Genomic DNA, 21012 nt, shown 5'->3' on the forward strand with positions numbered 1-21012 from the left:
AAACAATATTATATAAAAGTAAAGAAATCATACGATAAAGAAGGCAAGCATGAACAACTATTCTGTGCATAGTCCACACTGCCACTATTATTATGTTGGAATATGCCATCAACATAATCCTTCTTTATCATTAGTTATTAAAGCCAACAATGGGATTGTATTTATTTGTAATAATTTCCACTATATTAACTAGCACTTATTCCAAAGAATGTCTTTATTGTTTGTTGTCTAAGGCTGTCTATAGTGTCCATATCTTTGTGAAAGGATGTCTTCCCATATTCTGCCAGAAGAATGTTCTGTTAAGTACAGAAGGCTCCCAATGGATCTATGCTCTTTGGGCATGATCAATGAGCTATAGCAGGCATTCAGTATAAAAGGCAGAAAATGCTATCTAAATGCATTTCCCAGCAAGTAAGATTAACTTTTCATTACACAACAGTGTTTCAAATATTCCCAAGATGCAATCAAAGTTGCATAAATGTAGAATCTGCTGCCTTAGCTACCTGGTGAGTATTTTAAACAAAGTCTAGCTATCATTGGTGCTCATACCATCTCTCTCTCTCTCTCTCTCTCTCTCTCTCTCTCTCTCTCTCTCTCTCTCTCTCTCTCTCTCTCTCTCTCACCTTTACAATGTATAATATGGAAATTGGTAGCTTTGTATAGGCAACCTTGGAAAAGTACTCAATCCTTTCAAGCATTGAGATTGTGCTGTATGCCACTGCCCATTTGACAAAGTAAGAGACCAAGAAAGAAAATGGGATGTCAGGGAGAAATTGAGCATATGGAACCAGCTGTCCACCATGCTTGCATGCTCAATAACAGCACCCCAGAGCAAACAACTTCCTCTGTTTTAGGTCATATTACATAAAATGCTGAGCTCTTCTTGTTTGCTTCTTCTGTTGTTTCTTGTAGTCAGATCCTAACAGTATTACTTAGATTATGCCTGGATTTCAAGGACTTTTAGTTTTAAATAATGACTTGAATATTTGATAGTTCAATGAAAGGTGATTATATTATCACATTCTTTGATGAGGTTAATGATATCGGATTCCATTTTTTACTGTTGTTAAGATGGTAGAGTCACCGCATCTTACTTTATAAGAGAGACAACCTTCCAGTAAAAAGTTAACTAGCTCAGGGATGAAAATTTGATTTTTGAAGGCCATACATTCCTGGGGGGTGTGAAATGGGAGAACTGAAGCAACTATTATCTCTCTGACATTCCTTCTGTTTCTCTCTCAGACACTCTTCTTTTGCTTACTCTCATTCTATTATTTTGACACCTTTTTTCTCCTCCCTCTATCCTCTCTCGCTTTCTACTGGCTGCCAGGAAGGAATTGATACCTTTTAATAAGATCTGTCTTCAGCCTTTTTTGTTTTCACAGAGGTCCTGAAATTAGAACAAACCCTGCATGATATTAGCTCAAAGACTGCCTGCAGCCACAGGGCAATCAGGTTGCCCATCCTTGCATTAACTGAGGTGCCCAAGTTTATTGTTTAAAAATCAGAAGAGGGAACTGTCCATCAAAAATGCCTTAATAGTAGACATGTAGTCATACAGTCGCAGTTCTCCCTGAAACAATAAGATAGAGCATAGTTAATTCTTTAATTATAGCAATAATTGTACCTTAGGATATACAGATGTTATACACCTTAACAAATGCAGATGCTATGCAAATCCATCTTTGCCCAGTGCTTAATTTAAAATCAATCACCAGATTCATCCTTTGTGTCTTAGCCAAGAAGGAATCTACCATTTCATATTTACATTGCATACAGCCTGTTAGTAAACTAGTTCAGTGATCAAAAAGTAGACAGGCCTCAACTTGAGTTCTTTTCAAGATAAGATTTGAAAAAAATTCTTAACAGACTAATAAAAAATGTGTATAAGCAAAAGTGTGTGGTGGTAGTGGGGATATGTGTGCAAGAGAAAGAGACAGAGAGAGGAAGGGAGAGAGGGAGGGATGGAGACTGAGAGACAGACAGACAGCGAGTACAATTCCTTTGAGTTCAGGTATGTCTTTATGATCTTTTAAGCCCTGAAAGAAAACTCTCCTTTACCATCAAAAATTGAATAAAAAATTGTGCATTACAACGTCTAAATTCTCTTTGGTCATTCTGTTTAATTTTTTTAAAGTGATGATCTATCAGGTGGACTAGTGTATTTGGACTGTTGTGTTTCAAATTTCAACAGCACAATCTGAGAGGGCTCCATGAGTCACCTTTAAGGAGGAGGAGACATGGAAGAGATATGGAGTTTGAGGATTTCAGATTACCATAACATAGACAATGGACAATTGGATCAGTTAATGATACAAAAACAATGCATTGTATGATGACATTTCTTAACTTAAGAGCAAAATTATTAACTTCTAATTTCTAGATTTTGAATATTGCCATGCTTGGCATATTATACCTGGAATGTTCTACACTTGGAATATTAACCTTTTCTTAGCCACATTATAAGTATACTACATGCATCTCCTCTTGCATTTCAATTCTTTGAAAGTCCTTATGATTACTTTAAAATGACATTCAATTGAAAAGATCTCTCACCCTTATTTTAAACATTAAAAGCCTATGACAGTGATGGTGAACCTTTTAGAAACTGAGTGCCCAAACTGCAACCCAAAACCCACTTATGACAGTGATGGCGAATGACAGTGATTTCGAACTTTTTAGAAACTGAGTGCCCAAACTGAAACCCAAAACCCACTTACGTATCGTCGGGTGCCGGGTGGGTGTGGCCCATTGGGTGGGTGTGGCCCATTGGGTAGGTGTGGCTGAGGTGGTAACGGCAGACTGGGTGGGACTAAAAAGTTCAATCAATCAATTTCAACTTTGCGAGATCTTTTTTTTTCCCTGCGAGAAGTTGAAATTGATTGATTGAACCTTTTTTTTTTTGCACACGGCGGTGGAGGCCTAAAGCGAAAAGATTTTATAAAACCCAGCTGAAGGCCTAGGACTGGGGCAATGGCATGTGTGCCCACAGAGAGGGCTCTGAGTGCTGCCTCTGGCACGCGTGCCATAGGTTCGCCACCACTGGCCTATGAAAAAACACAAATATCTCCTTTTCTAACACATTTCAGCTCTTACATTTGACTACAAAAGAGATGTGAAATCTACATGTGAAAAGGTAAAAATGAACAGTTAAGTGTCGTTAAATTGTAGGACTAGTTCAGCAGCCAAAGCCTAAAATCAACAAATGCATGAGCATAGCAGTAGCATACCTACATATAAAAATAATATTTTTTAAAAAGCAAGGAAGAACCATTTTTCATATTTTAATAGCTTTCATTCTATGTCTTAATAAATGCATGTTTGTAGATTTGTATACGCATGATGTAGGAAGTCTGCAAATAAATGTAATTTGCAGCAGGGGGATAGCTAACCACTAGCAAACACTTTTGAATAATGAATCCCTACTGTATCAGATGGACGCTATTCATAATAATTTCTTGCTTTTTTCATTTTGTCCTATACAGTAGCGATTAATCAATTTGCAATGTTATGTCACCCATAACAAATTGCTAGCACCAAGACAAATTTATTGCTTTATGATAAAAGAACTTGTTTGGGTGGAAATAAATTAAATTTTGGGGTTGTTATTTGACTAGGGTGTTTACATACATGACCCAAGCTGTGCAGGCCAGGTGAGGTGAGAGTATCCAATTATTACTCTTGTGTTTTGAGAATACTTCAAAGACATGCAAAAAGCAAATGATATGTTTGTACAGCTAACTAGTCCTTGAAGAGGAAGGGAACCTTCTGGGAATCAGTACAGCTTAAACTGAACTATGTTAAAAAAAAGTTTGATCATGTTATCTGGGACAAATCCTTGTTTCCTGCAGTTCATCTATTGTCATCTACTTTTCAGGTACTCTTTTGTGCCAGGTGAACTATAAAATAAAGAAAAGTTAAATCATCTGAGGTCATCACAATATGTGTTCCAGTTCTTGCTTTTCTGGGGATACTGCCCAGAAAAGATATCAGAGAAGACCCTCTTTGCTTAACTCTGCCATATTTCTTGGGATTTATCTTAGTTCTGCTTGTTTACTTCTTCTTGCAGAATTTTCTAAGTCAAAAATACAGTTGCGGGTTACTTCTCCCTTTTCCCAAACTGAGGAAATGAATCATCTCCATGAAAGGCCCAAGTAGATTGTTACTTTGAATAAAATGTACATATTTTATGCAAATTGCATAATTTAGAAACAATAACTATAATTTAAATAAAGATACATCTCTCAATAACTGCAATGAGCATCATTGGGTAACCTTGTCAGCCCACCTAGAGTTAACTTTTCATAAGCAATTTCAAGTATGTGGCTGTTCTCCTTGTGTGGGATCCTTTACCTCCAAGCTAGACTTGTTCTAGATAGAACATCCAACAGAGGATCCTCTTTTGTAAAATATATGCTCATCCTTATTTAACATAAAGTTGTATCTTTCCCAGTGGATGAACACAGAGATGAGGAATAACAAGCTGAAATACTTTAGAATTATGAGTTTAAAATGCCAGGTTTAATTAGCAAGATCTGATTCCATTATTGGTATCTGAAACTGAATAAGAAAGGTTGCCTCCAAACTAGTTCTAGATTCATTCTATTGTTTATTTTCTTTTTCATTCCAGGCTCTCATGCTTTGCATGATCAGAGAAGAGCAATAAAGATGATCAGCTGTATGGAAAGCAAATTCCATCAAGTCCTATGAGGAAAGATGAGTAAGTGGATATGTAAGAACTGAAGAAATTGGGAACTGGTTAGGGTTGCATAATATGCCACTCTACTAATACTTGAATACACAGTGCATATTTATACATTATGCAAACGCTGATCTCCTTTGACACTAAGAATTAGATGTTAGAGATTAATAGATTGCTAGATAAACATTATGTCAGAGTTGCAAGGTAGACCAGACAGGAACATAGCCAGATGAGTTTTACTGTATGAATCTTGCAAGTCTGAAAATACATTTCTCTCCTCCCCCCTCTAGAAACTAGGGAGGATCCCTGCTGAGCTACTTACAGTATGTGGTCCACATTCCTAATCTGGGCTAAGCTGCTTTCTATCTTATTATTCCCTTGGCTGCCCCTCTTCTTCATATCTTCTCCCTGTCGTTCCTATTATACCATTACACATTAGGAAAACAGTTCTGGTAAAAACAATTCAACCAGTTACCAATTTTAAGACCTAAAAAGATGGACTTTGAACTCTGTTATCCTGTTATTCTGTATGGTGGACAAAGTTATATTTGTATTAAAAGAGTAATCAAGGATAATCCAGGAAACAGATTTCTGGAGTGTTGAAACATCCAGCAATATATATGTACCTAGGAAAGTAACAATTGAAGTGATGCATCTAAGGAGTTGTGGCAGGACAGACTTAGAAAACTCTTGACCTCACTGTTTAAAATTTGGGCACTGAAAATAATGATGCTGCTTTGATCTACAAAAATTCAAAACCACTGCTTTAAAACTTTAAATTATATATCTGTCCATCTAGCTTCTCTATCCTTGTTTTTTTTTTCCTAGACTCTGTTACTGTTAACAAGCTGTTTTAGAGGATACTAAACCTTGGGGGACTTGGAATCCTCTTCTCTGTTCCTTCAGAAATAACATGTCACTGAATTTTATTTTCTTTCCAATTGAAAAGAGCCTTCCATTTGCAAAACCACAAACTTTGATCACATACTTTTTTGTTTTTTAAAAAAGTAGAATATGTTATTTATTTACTTACTTGTATTGGTGTGTATATCTTAGAAGGCCAGAAATATGTCCATAGCACTCTGCTACATATGCCTATCAGAATCTGGTTGTGAATGAATAGGTGTTTATTTAGGTTGACTTTGGAGATATGTGTTACTAAAATGACCCCAGCATGTAGTCCCTTTTCAAGTAAGTCAGCAAATGACTTTTTAAAAATCAGTAAAGTTTTTCTCCCAATTAAACATGAAAGCATTGGAGAACAAGCAAGTTTGCTAATACAAGCATAGATGAATCACAGAGGGTAATTCAAAACCCTCAGAATCCGTTATATTGCACCCATTTACCATACGGACTGATTGTTTGAAAAGATAAAAACAGATTTCTTTGACCTTAATTTCTCTATAGGATCCAGCTCTCATAAAATGGCTGCATACCTCAAGGCATCTAAATAATGGTTTGCAGGGGTGGAGAGGATTGTCAACATAATTATAAATTACTTCAATGTTTTTTAAAATTTCAGTGACAGAGAGGGAAAACCATTTGTGCATGTGCAACACTCTCTCAAATGCATATTGGAGATATGATGCTAACTCTTCAACAGAGATAGGGAAAAGAAAATGCAGTCAGAATGATCTATGCCCATAAAAGCAGCACAGTTAAATTTCTGTCTGGTTGGCCCTTTGAAAATAGAAGAGAGGAACAAGAAAATAAGGGGCAGAGGAGGGAAGGGTGCTGGGAGTTGGATGGCATATAAATTTAATAAATTGTTACAATTATAATTAGCTATGCTCCTTCAAATGTTGAAATTACTAAAGGTTATCATCATTCTAGGCTGAAAAAAAGTCTTGCTCTCCTGCTAATAATGACTTAATTATATTCAGATGTGAGGAGTGGAATTATATGGATAGAACCTAGGATTTTCTTAATGGTATCAGAAGTTATTTTGCTCCAAAAATCTTGTTGAGACTTTTTAAAAAAGCTTAGAGTTGCAGTCTCTAGTATAGTTACCTTGATATAAACTCACTGAACTCAGTAGAATTCTGTCTAAATAGGCAGAGGATTAAATTGCACTCCAAGCCTGTTCTTAGTAACACTGGCCTCAGTGGCATCGTTCCAGGCTGATGCCAGCATGACAAGCAAAATTAGACCCAAAGGTTGTGTTTTGGGTCAACGACATCGTAAGTAATGCTCTATTAATCAGGCAGTTCATCTGACACCTGTTTTTCCCCTTTATTATCCATGACAACAGCCTGTTCCTGATAGCAATCGGCATTCAGCATCTGATAAGGCAGTTCCCATGCCTTCTAAGAGCTCAGCATCAATGAATATGATGAAATCTAAGAATAATTTGTAATGATTTTCTATGTCAAAATTAATTCTTAATTAGAATGTTTAAAACTAAAGAAACCAGAACTTTCAACTGCTAGAAATAGCTGTTCTATATCCTTCAGTAGATTCAAGTTCTCTGCTGGATATGGAATTTATAAATTGTATCATTTGTTATGACTCATTGAAGGACAATAAAGAGTGTTGAAGCACTAAGAGAAAACATGCAGGATATATTCTTAAATAAGAATAAAAAATAACTAGAGATAAGAATTCATTTCACCCTGAAAATGCATGTTAAGGAATCTTCCACTACCAACATGCAGCAAAAGGATTCAATTTTAAGTAAAAAAAAAAAAAAAAAGAATATACCAACATATAGAAATGCTTCGCACAAGTCCCAGTCAGTTTTAACTATAACTATTATTGTCATTCCTAAAATGCTCAGAATTTATTAAATGCTGCAAATATTTTTTTAAAAAGAATCAAACAGATCTACCCTTGCACTATCGAAGGCTTCAGCTCAGCTCATCTATGACATTCCTGAGAGAAGGAAGAGAGAAAATAAAGAGGAAAAAACTGAACTTAGAGATATATTAGAAAGAAGATTGGGGATAGTGGTGGAGAGAGAAAATAGAAAATCAGATGTGTACATTAAAATATTAAAAGTGGTTCATGTAAAGTTTATTGAAATTTTACATGAACATTATCCATATAAACAAACATAAATAATGATGTCCTGCTTCAAAATAAAGTTGCTTGAGTATAATAAACATTGTTAATATGAATATATAAAAGCAAAATTCTATTCTCTTTATTTATTCAATTAATTCCCACTATCCACTTATTCGGTTTTTCTCCAGTTCTATTTCTAATGCTGTGTCCATTGTTTCCCTTCAGTTAAAGTACATCGACTTGATAGTTTCACTTGCATCATAATTTTGCAGCCTTATACTCCAATCCTGCATCCAAGAGGTAGATAAGAGATGAGATCTCTCTGTGCAAATATGGGCCCATCCTCAGAAGAGATCTGACCTCAGATTGTCTTCCTAGCCACTGTGGGGAAGAGTATCACATCATTTAACACTAGAGATTAGGAAAGATTTGAAAGGGAGAAGTTAGAGGGCCAGCACAGAAGGATTAGGGAAGGCCTGCAGCATCAATGGATGGTCCAAATAATTTCCTTCTATTGCTTGCAGCAACAGGAAAATAGTTAACTTTCCCTATCCCCTAGACCATTGCAAGGGTGACTTAAGGGCAATGACTCTTCAACACCTCTTGACCTACTGACCACAAGAGGGCAATAGGTTATAGTTAGAGAGTGAAGGATTTACTATGTGCCCCCTCTTTGTCTATCATTTCACTTATGCTTTATCTGCGAGAGTGCTATCTCAAATGGTTTTCTTCTTTCTTTCCCCCCAAGGGACTATGACAAAAAGTAGATCCTTTTTGACTTTCTCTAGGCTGTGTCGGTGTCTAGAATGTATTTCCTTAAGGAAATCTCCTTTTTATTATAAATAAAACTTTTCTACTAATCATTACTCAGGTCAAATCCATGCTCTTAGAAATGCTTCCATTGTGCCCTCAACACTTTCAAGACCAATATAACATAGGAAAAAAGAAAAGAAAAGAAAGGACTTACATTCCATTTCTGCCTGAATATCAGAGCTTCCTGAAAGTGCATGTCCAAATGCCTTGCCAATATTATATAGAAAAGAATTTTCTGGTATGTTTCATTTATCATATTTATAAAGCATATGTTCCTGGCATAAAACAGCCTGCAACAGTTTAGAATACAATTTAGGAAGCATCAACAATAAAATGCCCACAATCACAAAATAGAATAAAATGTCAGAACACAGTATTAAATCTGTAAATAACAGTCATAATCGAGTAATTTAACAAACACAACTTTCAACATAAAATAACTGACCTCAAAATAGTTTCCTATGTGAGGTAGGCTTGAGTATAAAATTAAACTTCTAGCTTGCTAAAACGTGAACGTAACTTGGGATAAAAACAATTCAAATGTCTCAAGGATGCCAATGATTTGGGTCTTGGGTACAGAGAAACAAAATGTTTCAGATTCAAAGTATTTCAAATTTGTTTTGTTTTCAAAATGGCTATTTCAGCCCTATTAGAAGTGTTTTAGTTTGAAGAAGAGTGGCTTTAATTTGGAACAGATGTTTGAAAATCAAAACACTTCTAAAACTATTGACAAAGCCTATTCCAAATATGAAAACAGCCACTCAAATTCAAATAACTGTTTCAAGTTTGAATCAGGGGTTTGGAATTCAAAAAGGTTCAGATTTGAAACATTTTGCACACCATTTGTCTCAAGTTATTATATAAACAGAGGATATAGTACAACAATTTCAAATCTGGTCAAGATCAGCATATTTTTCATATTCCTAGTGAGAATCATTCATTTCAAAAGTGAAATTGACTCACCTTTTTCTTGTTCATAATCTCTCTTTGTCAATAATGGAAATCCTTGTATGACCATCTTTCCTGTCTCCTGCTGACAGTTTCTTATCGCATTGTGCTGAATTTTTCTTCCACTTTCTTTTTTTTTTTTCAAGGAAGAAAAATTGGTGGAACTCAGCTAAGAAAGCTACAAAGGCTGCAGACTAGGTTAGATTATTAATGAGACTACAGAACTCTTCAGAGATGTCTCATCATCCAAGGCAATCCAAAAAGATTCCAAATTGTCCTAAGAATGACCGAAAACAAAAAACAAAACAAAACAAAAAAAACCTGAGCAGAGAACTTTGGAGAAATTTTGTTAGGAAACAGGATTTTCTAATGCTTCTCCAAATGTATTCCATAAAACTATCTTATTAGTCACAGAAGGATTTATAGATTCCTAATTTATAACAAGATCCCATATAGCTTATAATATGTAAAAGTGGACATTTCTCAAAAATGTCTTGGATATATTTGTAAATTAATAGACAGGATAACAAGAGCTAAAATAGTTTTTTAAAACACATCAGAAATTAAGTTTCCACATAAAATATTAAAATAGTTCACCATTTAAAATTTACTCAATGCAATTTGGATATAATGATAAAGAAAATTAATTCTTTTTTTAAAAAATAAAATAATATTGATAAAAAGCTTAGAACTCAATGAAGGGGGGTATTTTCCAACTGATCATCTTTCTATAGCCTCTGTGGGTGCTTTCCTCTGTTGCTTTTTAAATAAGATGGAACAGCTGGATAAGGTTAGGAATAAAACCATTTGTGCAGAGTTTAGATTTTTCCATGTATTTGGAGTTATGGGACTGTCTTATTGGAGCTGGTTTCCATGAATCAATACTTTGTTTTAGACAGATCTGCCTGCCTGCCTGCCTTTCCTTCTTTCTAAATTCAGTTGTCCAGATGTATATCTGGGGGTGAATAATTTTTCACTGTGTGTGTTTAAATATCTTCTTCTCATCTGGTCCATGAATTCAATAGTTTTTGGATGATCTGAGAATTAATAATGACATTGTTTCAGCTGAGCTATGATAAAAGCCATGGGTGTAATGGCCTGGTCACTAACCAAGAAACCTTCTACAAAGAGGAGAGGGAACCATTTGGTGTTTTTTTCTCTTCTCTCTCCCTATGTGTGTATATGGAGTATTAGAAGGATGTTTTTCATTCATTATGAGCATTTTAATCACTCAGAGATTCAATTAGGTATAAATCATTAGTATTACTTTCTCCAAAGCTCTTCATAATACACATGACCGGCTTGGGAGTCTAGATTTAGCATATAGCTGAAAAGGCAGACTTATGGGTTCTTTTTTTTTTTCCCTCCTCTCCCCCTTCTCTCCTTGCAATGAAATTGATAAATAGATCCAGCATTCTAGGTGCCGCAGTAATTTCTATAGTGCAGTCAAGTGCTAGCTCCCTTGCCTCTTTCCTGCAATGAGGGCAGAGTTCCCCTTAATACCTCAGCCTTCCCCTGGGCTGCCAAAAGGCCATTCCAGGGGCAGGGAGAGTTTCGTTTTGAGGCAGAAATTGCCTGTAGCATGGAGAAGGATCCTTCAGCCTTATTAAGAAGAGGCTTCCTTTCTTAAGCACAAATAATGGAAAGTTTTAGTTTCTTTCGCTGAAACTGTTGTCATTGTATCCCTCCGGCGTCTGGCCCTCTTCTCTCTTCCCTGGGATAAAATGTCCCCAGCGGCCAAAATCACTATCTGAGAAGCATATTTCCTTCTAATCAGTTTTACGGCTCTTTAAAGTAATATGTCAGATCATTTTCTCCATATACATAGTTAATGAAAGTAACCTACAAGTTCATTTTAAATAGATGGAAGTTGTTATAACCCTGATCTGGAATTTATTATGTTCATTACAATCTTGCTGAAGTGAGTAATGTAATGGACTATTACTTTTATTATCTTTTGAATCCCTCAAAATTATTAGGAACTGACTAATATTTGGCATCACTCGATCGATGTTTAAACAGAAATTGATACTTCATTCACTAATAAATAATTAACTCCCTCCTCCAACAGGGGAGAAAAATCACTTGGAGAGAAAAAAATAACTTGGAAAGATTTCACTGGATTGATTCCAACAATCCCTCCCTTACAGCCTACCTATAGATAGTTTAGAGCAATTATAAGATAGTATTTTATTGATTTCCATATTCTGTAGCTGAGAGATTGTTTTTCTTCTGTCTCAAAAAAACCTGAAAAGGTGCTTTCAATTTTTTTGCAGGTCATATCATTTTTGTATCAAAGGCAGTACATATTTATAAATAGATGGCCTAAAGATAACTACCATTATGTACACAGAGAGTTAGCACTGATCATGCACTTAATTAAAAAAAGTTAATGTTAATAGGTGTGACATTCTGCTCCAATATACTTTTCTAGATACTGAGATCTTACACTGCTGATTTGTTTTCCCATTTCCACACTACTGTACTAATTTGTTTCTATATTATACATCACCTAATAGGAATAAAAATTGGATGAACAAATCAGACTATTTCCAGATGTGTTTATCTGTAAGTTTACTCTGACCCATTTCTACACCTGTCTATAAAGTTTTTAAAAGACATAGTAATGCATTATGTTTAATGTAGTATTAATAAAACATGGATGATTTTAATATACGGTTGTCCGACAGGTCAGTGTTGATTCCTACAAAGGTTCCTGCAGTTTGATAGGCAAGGTTTTTCAGAAGTGTTCTGCCATTTATTTCTTCCTAGGGCTGAGGGAGAGGGACTGGCCCAAGGGCAGCTAGCTGGCTTTGGGTCTAAGGTAGGACTAGAACTCAGAATCTCATAGTTTCTACCTGATGTCTTAACCACAGTACCAAAGTGATGCTCATAAAAAAGTTTCATTCTAAAGCTATTTTAAACTGTATTCAACTGCATTTAAACTTAAAATATTCTTTTTAAGTTTATGCATATTTTAAATCAAGAATTGTATCTGAAAATTCAAAGAATTATGAAAACAAAAAAATTAAATGCAGTAAACTTCTTAGTCTATAAAAGAAAGACCAGATCATTTGCACAAACCAGAATCTTCAAGGATCTATAAACAAAATATTTTTAAAATAGTCTAAAAATAAAAACTTTTTCTTATCAATCTGTTTCATTCTGTATAGGCCCTTTTACAAATACACATTTAACAGGAAAAGATTAATTGTTAATAGATATTGGTTTCAATTGTTTTTAGAAGCAAGAGGTTATGAAGAGGGGAGGAGTAGTAGGGGAGGGAGGCCACCCGCCCCCCCCCACCCTCCCAGAGCTTTCTCTGCCTTCACCATAAATCCTCCGGGAAGATGGATTGATAGATGGTTGGATAGATGGATGGAGGGATTGAATTTCTAGTCCACTCTAGTCCAACATGATTCTGGGGGGGGGCTTACAGTTAAAAGAAATAATTGTTTAAAAAACAACCACTCTCCAAGTGACAACTTAACTTACAACTACATTGCCCCCAATTCAAAGTTGCCCTCCCAAGCCCCTAACGCAAAGCTTTGGGAAAACCTGAGTTTGTAAAGATTACTTGAAGAAGGACAAGGTAACGGTTGTATGAATACTGCTGTCCCAAACTGCAGGTGCTGCAATAGAAGAGACCCCTTTCCTGAATCCTACTAGATTAGTGATGGCGAACCTACGACACACATGTCAAAGATGACATACCATGATGTTTTGGGTGACATACCAGCATTCACCAACAACTATTCTTGAAAGCATGTTCCATTCTTAGGTGATTATTGGAGGCTGCACTCACACACTTTGGGGAATGGTGCAAGGTGTCCATTTTGAGTGGCGGTGGTGGCAGTAGGGCTGAAAGTGAGGTCCTGGGCTGTACTTCAGGCCCAGCTTTCGAACTGCTGCTGCATGATGCTGTTCAGGGTGGCTTAGATTGGGGTGGACGGGTGATATAGAGACTTGTTTTCTCTTTTGTTTGGTGTGTGTGTGTGTGTGTGTGTGACATGCCAGCAGAATCAAGTTAGGCATTTTCTGAATTTTTGACATTGCAAATTCAAAAGGTTCGCCATCACAGCACTAGATGTTATTGCTTTATTGACAGGACCTGAATCAAGTCAACCCTGTTAGAAAAGGGTGGGAGACTGCAAGAGTGTGCTAACATAGGAGAAGCTCCTTTTCATAACAGAGAGAAAGACAGGGAGAGAGAATGTGTGAGAGAGAATGAGAGAAAGAGAAAGAGAAAATGGAATCCATCCATAATGCCCCATTAGCTTAAGTTGATACCATTCTTTCCACTCTGGTTCCAACAAAATCATACAAGTAAATATATCGTGTCCTTCTGCAACTCTTGGGAGCCTCATTTAGAGCAGAAAAGGCCATTTGAATACTGACTCCATGTGCCCAGAGTCAGCTGCCAAGAGCAGGGAGCAATATCACCTGTGCTGGAAGCTGCTGATAGGTGCCAACCATGTGGACAGCTGCTGATCTGATTAAGATGGCCTCTAGGGGGATGGAGCTGTCTTCCATTGGCTTTCAGAGATGGACTTCAGATGTCCTTCTCTGTCTGCCTGGCAGGACCTTTGGTGGAAGCTCTGTAGAGTCACCCCCGGTTCAGCACCAAGGACAGTGCACACAGGCGATCAAAGAAGGAGACCAACTGGGGCCAAATTGATTGTCGTTCTCCGAAATTCCATCTGAAATATTTGGTTGTCTGACAGATATTCCAGCTGCAAATAGCTGGCAGCAGGAAAAGCAAAGAAAAATGTTTTAAAAGCATTGAATGATTCATCACAGGGACGTCTTTCATGGAAGCTTTGACTTTGAAGCAAGGATGGCTTTGAAGCTCAGGCCTTCTGCAGAGCTGGAAAAAAAAAAAGGATCCGTTTTAAATTCACGAGTATAATTTCTGGTTAATTGCCATCTTCATGAAAATGAACACCCAGCTTCACATCCAACCATCCATATGGAATGTTATTTCTTTCATTTGTTTGTGGTCGTCCAGAATCTTTTACAAGGGTTTCCATTTCTCAATGGAGGAAGTCTTGATTTGGCTTTTGCGCTGTGCTTAGTGAGCGGCTTACTGGCCACTGTGGAGAAGAGAGACAGAAAATGAAATGTTTAAACAAGCTTCACTCCCACTAAAATGGGAATCTTAGATAGCAGAAGAGCATGCAAGTTTCTAGAAATAGAAGGATGACATTCCCAAGTTCATTGGAAGAGCTAGAATATGTGGGCTGATTTACACACATTAAATATTAAACCTGTATTAACAAAACATGCTTGTTGGCCACCAGAAAATTCAGTCTAGGTAGAAGTCCCTTAATTATCTTAATCTGAGAGTCAGACCAGATTTGCATTTAAGTAGGAGACCATCAGAAAATATTAGCCTTTAGGTGAGGCAAAGCAATTGAAAAACATCTCAGAAAAAAGCAAATGTCAACACACTTTTCTACTGTTGCTCAGAAAATGTCAAAGATGTATCCATGAAGTTATCAAGACTTGAATGAGACATTAGCTTTATTAGACTTCAGAGAAACTTATTTTGAAGGGAGGAGATCTATCAGATACTTGAGAATCAAATATATAATCCTTGGAACAGATTGATACCAGTGTTTATTTATCTGATGTTTATGCCAGTTTATGACAGGCTCCAAATACCAAAAAAGACACATTGAGATTCTTGTAAGTCTTTATTTATTTCTCACCTAAAGATAGAAATCTTGCTGTAAAGTACACTACCAACACATAAAGAATATACTTTGGAAACTATTAGGGAGGAGCTGTCTTCACTCTCTTTCTCTCACACAAGCTATCTGAACTGCGTTGTCTCTTGCTTTCTGGAATGCATTCCCTTCTCTTCTCGTAATCCAGACAGCATTCCCCATTACAGTTTTGAATGCAACTGTTTTTCAATTTGAGTTTTATTTTTCAAAAAAGCGAAACCCGCAAAGTCAAGCAAAGACCATGAGGAATGGAAAGCTTTTCAGTTGCATGTGTATATCATTGACATCTTCAGATGATGACCCTCAGTGGCTTTCTGTTGATATTAAACAGTAGAAGAGAAAGAACTATGGAGCCATGGTTACTATAGGTATGAACAGAACCTTCATTTAAATGATTTAATTTATTATTTCAGCTTCAAGGCTGCCTGACTCCATAGCAACACTAGGTAGCTTACAATTAAAAGGTTAAAAAGAAAGCAACCAATGTCAAGGAAATCAAATATAATTAATCAGAAAGAAGATCCAGAAACCAAAGGGGCTCAATCATCATCCCAACCCCAGGCCTGGGAGAATCTCTGAGGGCAGGAGACATCAATGAGAAGGCATGCTTCTTGGCTTCCACAAGACGCTAGTGCTTAATTGGCAGAGATTCAGAGTTTTCTCACTCTCATTCATCTGAATGGAAAGGTAGAAATATATGAAAACAGGCTGTCCTCCAGGTAGCCAGGCTTCATGATAATGAGGGACTTTATAGGTGATCTCCCTGGTTACATCTACTTTTCCCACCAGAGTGGGTAGACAGTTATCTGGTGGATCCCATCCATTAAGGAAGTACACCTATGACCCTCGCACAGACGCAATGAAGTTGGAGAAATAATGTGATTTTGCTACCCTTATCCCCACCATGTAAACCTGTCCTTTAAATTCCAGCCCACAAGATATCCACCCATATCCACAATCAATTACATCACTGGCTACCGAGAGATCCACCAGCTCCCAGGTCTCTTTCCTGGAAGAGATCATTGATCAGGGCGATCAAATCATCATCAAGTTTGGAGAAGGATGGTCTTCTGCCTATGAGCTTGGGAAGAGCAGATCTGGTCACTGAGATATAATTTCATCAAGAATGAATTCACCAGCATTCCTAGCTATGAAACCCCAACAACAATTCTCGTCCTTAAAATAGTTCAGGATTCCACCCAGAAATATTTTCTCAAATAACTGATTCATCACATCCAGCACCACTGTGAGCTAATCTTGCCTGAACTGGAGACAAAACCCTTGATGCTTCATATACATTTGAATAGGTTCATTCAGACTTAATTTGGATTCACACTTGAATGCCCCCAACATTTTAGCCTTATGGCATTGTATACTCCCTTGTTTATTTTATTCTCGCCCCCTTTGCAAGTTGAAATATTTTCACACTCAAATCACCAGCACAGTATTTTACATCGTTCACATCTTACTTTGCTTTCCCCCCTCCCAACACAATTGGATTGCAAATTGCTTGTTTGCAGTTATTGTTGAAGTGTCTTGTTTACTAAAACCGGTGTGGTTTTTTTTTTTTTTTGGTTATTGTTTTCGATTTTTTTTTATTTTTGCAACTGATTGAAAATGCAGCTCAACATTTCATATGCAAAGTTTACTCTGAGGTTCCATGTTAAATATAACCCAAATAAGATGAAGTTTTTTTTCCCCCAGACAGGCTGAAAATGACATACCAGAAAATGGCTTTTTTTTTTCTCTTTTGAGTAATAAAAGATGCTTGTTTGTCGCAGCTAAATTAAATGCAATTTGTCCACGTAATTGCATTTTAATTGTAATGGGGCTGCAGTTGGTTGTAATTCAATTAGTGGCACACCTTCTTGGAAGACAGGTGAGCTGCCCTGGGGGAGATTTCACCAGATGTCACTTGTCTATAATCAGGGACCAACGTCTGGTTCTGAGTCCTAGTATCCAGTAATTCCTGGGTGACCTTAGAGATAAGGACTATAGAGATCAACATAGTAGATAGGTAGTTTATTAATTGACTGATCTTATGGCCATATAAAAAAGAACAAAAATAAAATAAGAGATCTAATTACAGGGTGGCAAAGGGGGATCGCCCCAGGATGCCTGCAACTGTCATAAATATGAGTTGCCAAGTGTCTGAATTTTGATCACTTGACCATGGAGATGTTGTAACAGTCATAAGTCGCTTTCTTCAATGCCCTAACTTTGACTGGTCACTAAATGAACTGTTCAAAGTCTAGGACTACCTGTAACAGGTTCTTAGATCAACTGCTTTATCTATAAACTTAGCAGCTCTGCTCACGATGTACAGATTAGAGTCCAAGCTGAAATAAAACAATTTGAGATTCAGATCCCGGTGAGCTGTTCTTTCAAGTAGGGATGTGAAGTATTTAAGCCTAACAGAGGCCTATAGTTGATAATCAAAGAAACAGGACAATGTGCTCAATGGCTGGGACAATGCATAATATACACACCCTCTCATGATATGGCAAGGGATGAAAGGGCCCATATTTAGCCATAGAATCCAGCTCTAGAATGGCTCCTTCTTATTTGCAACCTTCCCAGTCAGCTTCCAACAAAATCAATTCATTGACAGGTATAGTATTTTTCAAATTGGAAATGGAGATCAACATCTGAAGCTGGCAGATGCATATACATACATGCATATACAGATAGGCATATAAACATGTGAGAAATCTGATGATGAGAAGAAAGAAGGAGGAAGGCTTAGAATGGAGGACTTGATGGCTTCCTAAGCTGCTGTCCAGCTTCAGTCTTCTCTCAGAAGAATACGTCAGTATGTCTGTGGATTTTTCTCATTTTTTTTCCTGCTCCCCTAGCTACATCCAGATCACTTGTAAATTGAGGTTCTCCCTTCCACCTCCACCTCCAATCCTACATTGGCTGTTCAACCAGGGAGATTTTGAAGAGTTAACTTGCCGAGAGTGAAGATTCGTTCTCTGAGTTAAGTTAACCAGCTGGACAGACTTGAGCATCTTTATATGACTTCAGTCCAACTTTCTGTTGGGCTGGAAAACAAGGAAAAGCATTAAGAAGACAACAACTACTATGACAGACATCTTTCTACTTTTCTTTCCTTTTGTTTTGATATTTTTTTAACCATTTTTGCATTTTCTGAATGCTGCTTTGAGTGAATTTAATTATGAATCCCTGACTTGAGCTATGTTGAAAGTGGTGTCTTTCTACTTTTGTAAACTCAACAAGTCGTAAATAGTGCTTTCTTAAGCCTTACACCCTGATGTAGAGGTAGACTTCAGCATTTTTACTGTCCACAGGGAAGGGAAAGATTGTTGCTATGCATCTCACGAAAGAGTAAATAATTTGTATTTGCTGCTCCCATTATAAATAGCACTTCTCCTTTGAAATCTTGTAATATTCAAAAACTCCTGGGCATCTTCAGAGATTGCTACTAGGTTTGCATGATTGGAAATGTCAAGGAGAACATTTATAAATGAATGTATGGTCTCTAGAAATGCATTGTTCCCATTCCTATCGCAACAACAACAAAAAACCAAACATCTATTGAGAAGCAAAGATACGTCTGCAAAGGCAGCATTCATTTTCCATCCTCTCTCCCCACCTTTTCCATCAATAAATGTTTACAGCAAATGATCCATATTTTATTTTTGTAGCTACCTTGGCTGGAAAGAGATATCAGCTTAATGTGAGAACAAAGCAGAGAAGAGAAATGGGTTCAAAAGATGAAAGTATCAGGGGTCATCAATCAAATGTTTGATTCACCATTAACTGGGTAATCTCATGGGAACTGACGGATGGCTGAATGGATTCATCGGGCTTTCAGGAAATGTCAGAGAGGAAATGGAAATGGGATGAGAAGTTCCCTGGATGTGGTGGAATGTAGTCTGGATTCCCAGGAGGGAGGGGCTGCACTCCAGAGGGCAAAGAGATAATGAAGCTTAGATAGTTTGCTTGGGAGAAAGAGAGTTAAGAAGGCTCCTCTCTAGCAATGCTCAGTGTATATGACGCCAGTAATTGCTTTAATTTGGCAAGATTCTGTCTGTATGTGTGGAACAATAAAGTACTCAGAAGTAAATCTACTTGTCTTTCTTGGTTCTTGGACAACTGACACTAGGACGGACTCAGAAGCTTGGGACACCCTTGCTAAGGCCCATTAAGGTTCTCAGCAGGTCTCCTTAGCTGAGACCAGAAACACCAGGGATTAAATCTGTGCTTGGTTTTCCCCTGGTGGGAAGGAGACATTTTGTAAAGCCCTTTTATTCATTTTTTTGTGGTCTCCAAAGGGGCTTAGAACAGCAGTGGAATGAAATAAATTTCCCCACTTTATTGCATTGGGAGTTGGAAAAATAATCAGCCCAGTGAGAGACCCATCAATAGATTTATTTTAAAGAAATAAGTAGAAAGGGCACTACTGTAAATTAGAAGATCCCTTTTGAGTTTTGGTAGCTTGACTTTGATAGAACAGTTTTCCCAAAAGAGGGCATAGCCACATATCAAAGTATTTGAAGACGTTTTCCAATATTTCACTGGCAATCCCAATGGGAATGTTGTTTGGACATGCACACACACACACACACACACACACGCAGAGAGAGAGAGAGAGAGAGAGAGAGAGAGAGAGAGAGAGAGAGAGAGAGAGAGAGCAGCGAGCAACTTTTGAAGCAGCAGCTCCAAAAATGAACAAAGACACACAGAATTACTACTAAACAATTTCCTTTATTGTTCCTCACCTATAGGCAGAAATTTTGCCAAACTAAAGCTACTACTTGCATCATTAAAAACAGGCTCGGAGAACTTATAGGGAGCAGCTGTCTTGACCTTAGTTCTCCCAACCAAACTATCTGAACTTTGCTGATTCTTGGTCCTCTGGAATGCAGCCCCTCCCTCCTAGGAATCCAGACTACATTCTACCACACTGCCTGGCTTTGGAACAAGCATGGTTGCTTCGACAACTCAAAGATAGATGCTCTTTCACACTTCTGAGCATTGCTTTCAAGCTTTCTGCCCAGTCTTATCAAAACCTGCCAAAGTACATAGAATAATAGAGCTGAAAGGGACCTTGGAGGACATTTAGTTCATCCCCCTGTTCAAGATGCATATCCTAAGCCATTCTGGATAAATGGCGGTCTAATGATGGAGCACGCACAATTTCCAGAGGCAAGCCATTTCACTGATTAATTGTCCTCACAGTTAGGAAAATTCTCTTTAGTTCTAGGTTGGATCTCTCTTCAATGAAATAGTTTGGACAATAGGTTGACCCTTTCTCCTCGGTGGCAGCCCCTCAATATTATTAATAATATTAATCATTATTAAAATTAATAAGAAAGTCTTCTGTTTTTTGGGTGTAATCTCCATGCTCTATCACAAATAATGGCCCTTCCCAAATTGAGCCTGTGTATCCTGCAGACAGAAAATGCAGAGATCTACTCCAAGTAGGAGAGATTTGTCCATGTAGCAGAGAACGAGCATGGAAGAAATCTGATGTTCTAGTCAGCTTTCTCCAGTCTGGCACCATCCCCAGCATCAGCAAGGAAGGAGGACAATAGCTTGCAAATCCTCTACAGGGCATGGAGTGGAGGAGGAGGGCATCAACTCTTCAACCCTTCCCTTGCCAGAAGGAAACTTCCAAAACACAACCCAAATTTCCCTAACCCTGAACTCAGAATCTTTGGAACAGAAAAGTGGGGAAATGACTGGTGAGATGTACATCTCAATTTTTAAAGCAACTCCTCCCTTCTCCAACGCTGCAAATGGTTTTGGCTGCACAATTCCTGAGCAATTCCAAGACCCCTGAGAACAAAA

The 21012-nt window shown here is 37.4% G+C and overlaps 1 long non-coding RNA gene across 1 annotated transcript; it reads right to left on the reverse strand.

Annotated features, from left to right (window-relative positions):
* Positions 1-940: 940 nt before the first annotated feature.
* On the reverse strand, positions 941-9691 carry LOC120311862. Its single transcript, XR_005557748.1, has 3 exons — positions 9482-9691; positions 8673-8808; positions 941-1573 (listed from the first exon to the last, which is right to left on the reverse strand). It is a non-coding gene; the product is annotated as an uncharacterized LOC120311862 (long non-coding RNA).
* Positions 9692-21012: the final 11321 nt, after the last annotated feature.

Source organism: Crotalus tigris, unplaced genomic scaffold, assembly GCF_016545835.1.
Source record: "Crotalus tigris isolate CLP2741 ecotype Arizona unplaced genomic scaffold, ASM1654583v1 scf7180000018371.15429387391:27106975, whole genome shotgun sequence".
In the NCBI taxonomy this organism is placed as follows: domain Eukaryota; kingdom Metazoa; phylum Chordata; class Lepidosauria; order Squamata; family Viperidae; genus Crotalus; species Crotalus tigris.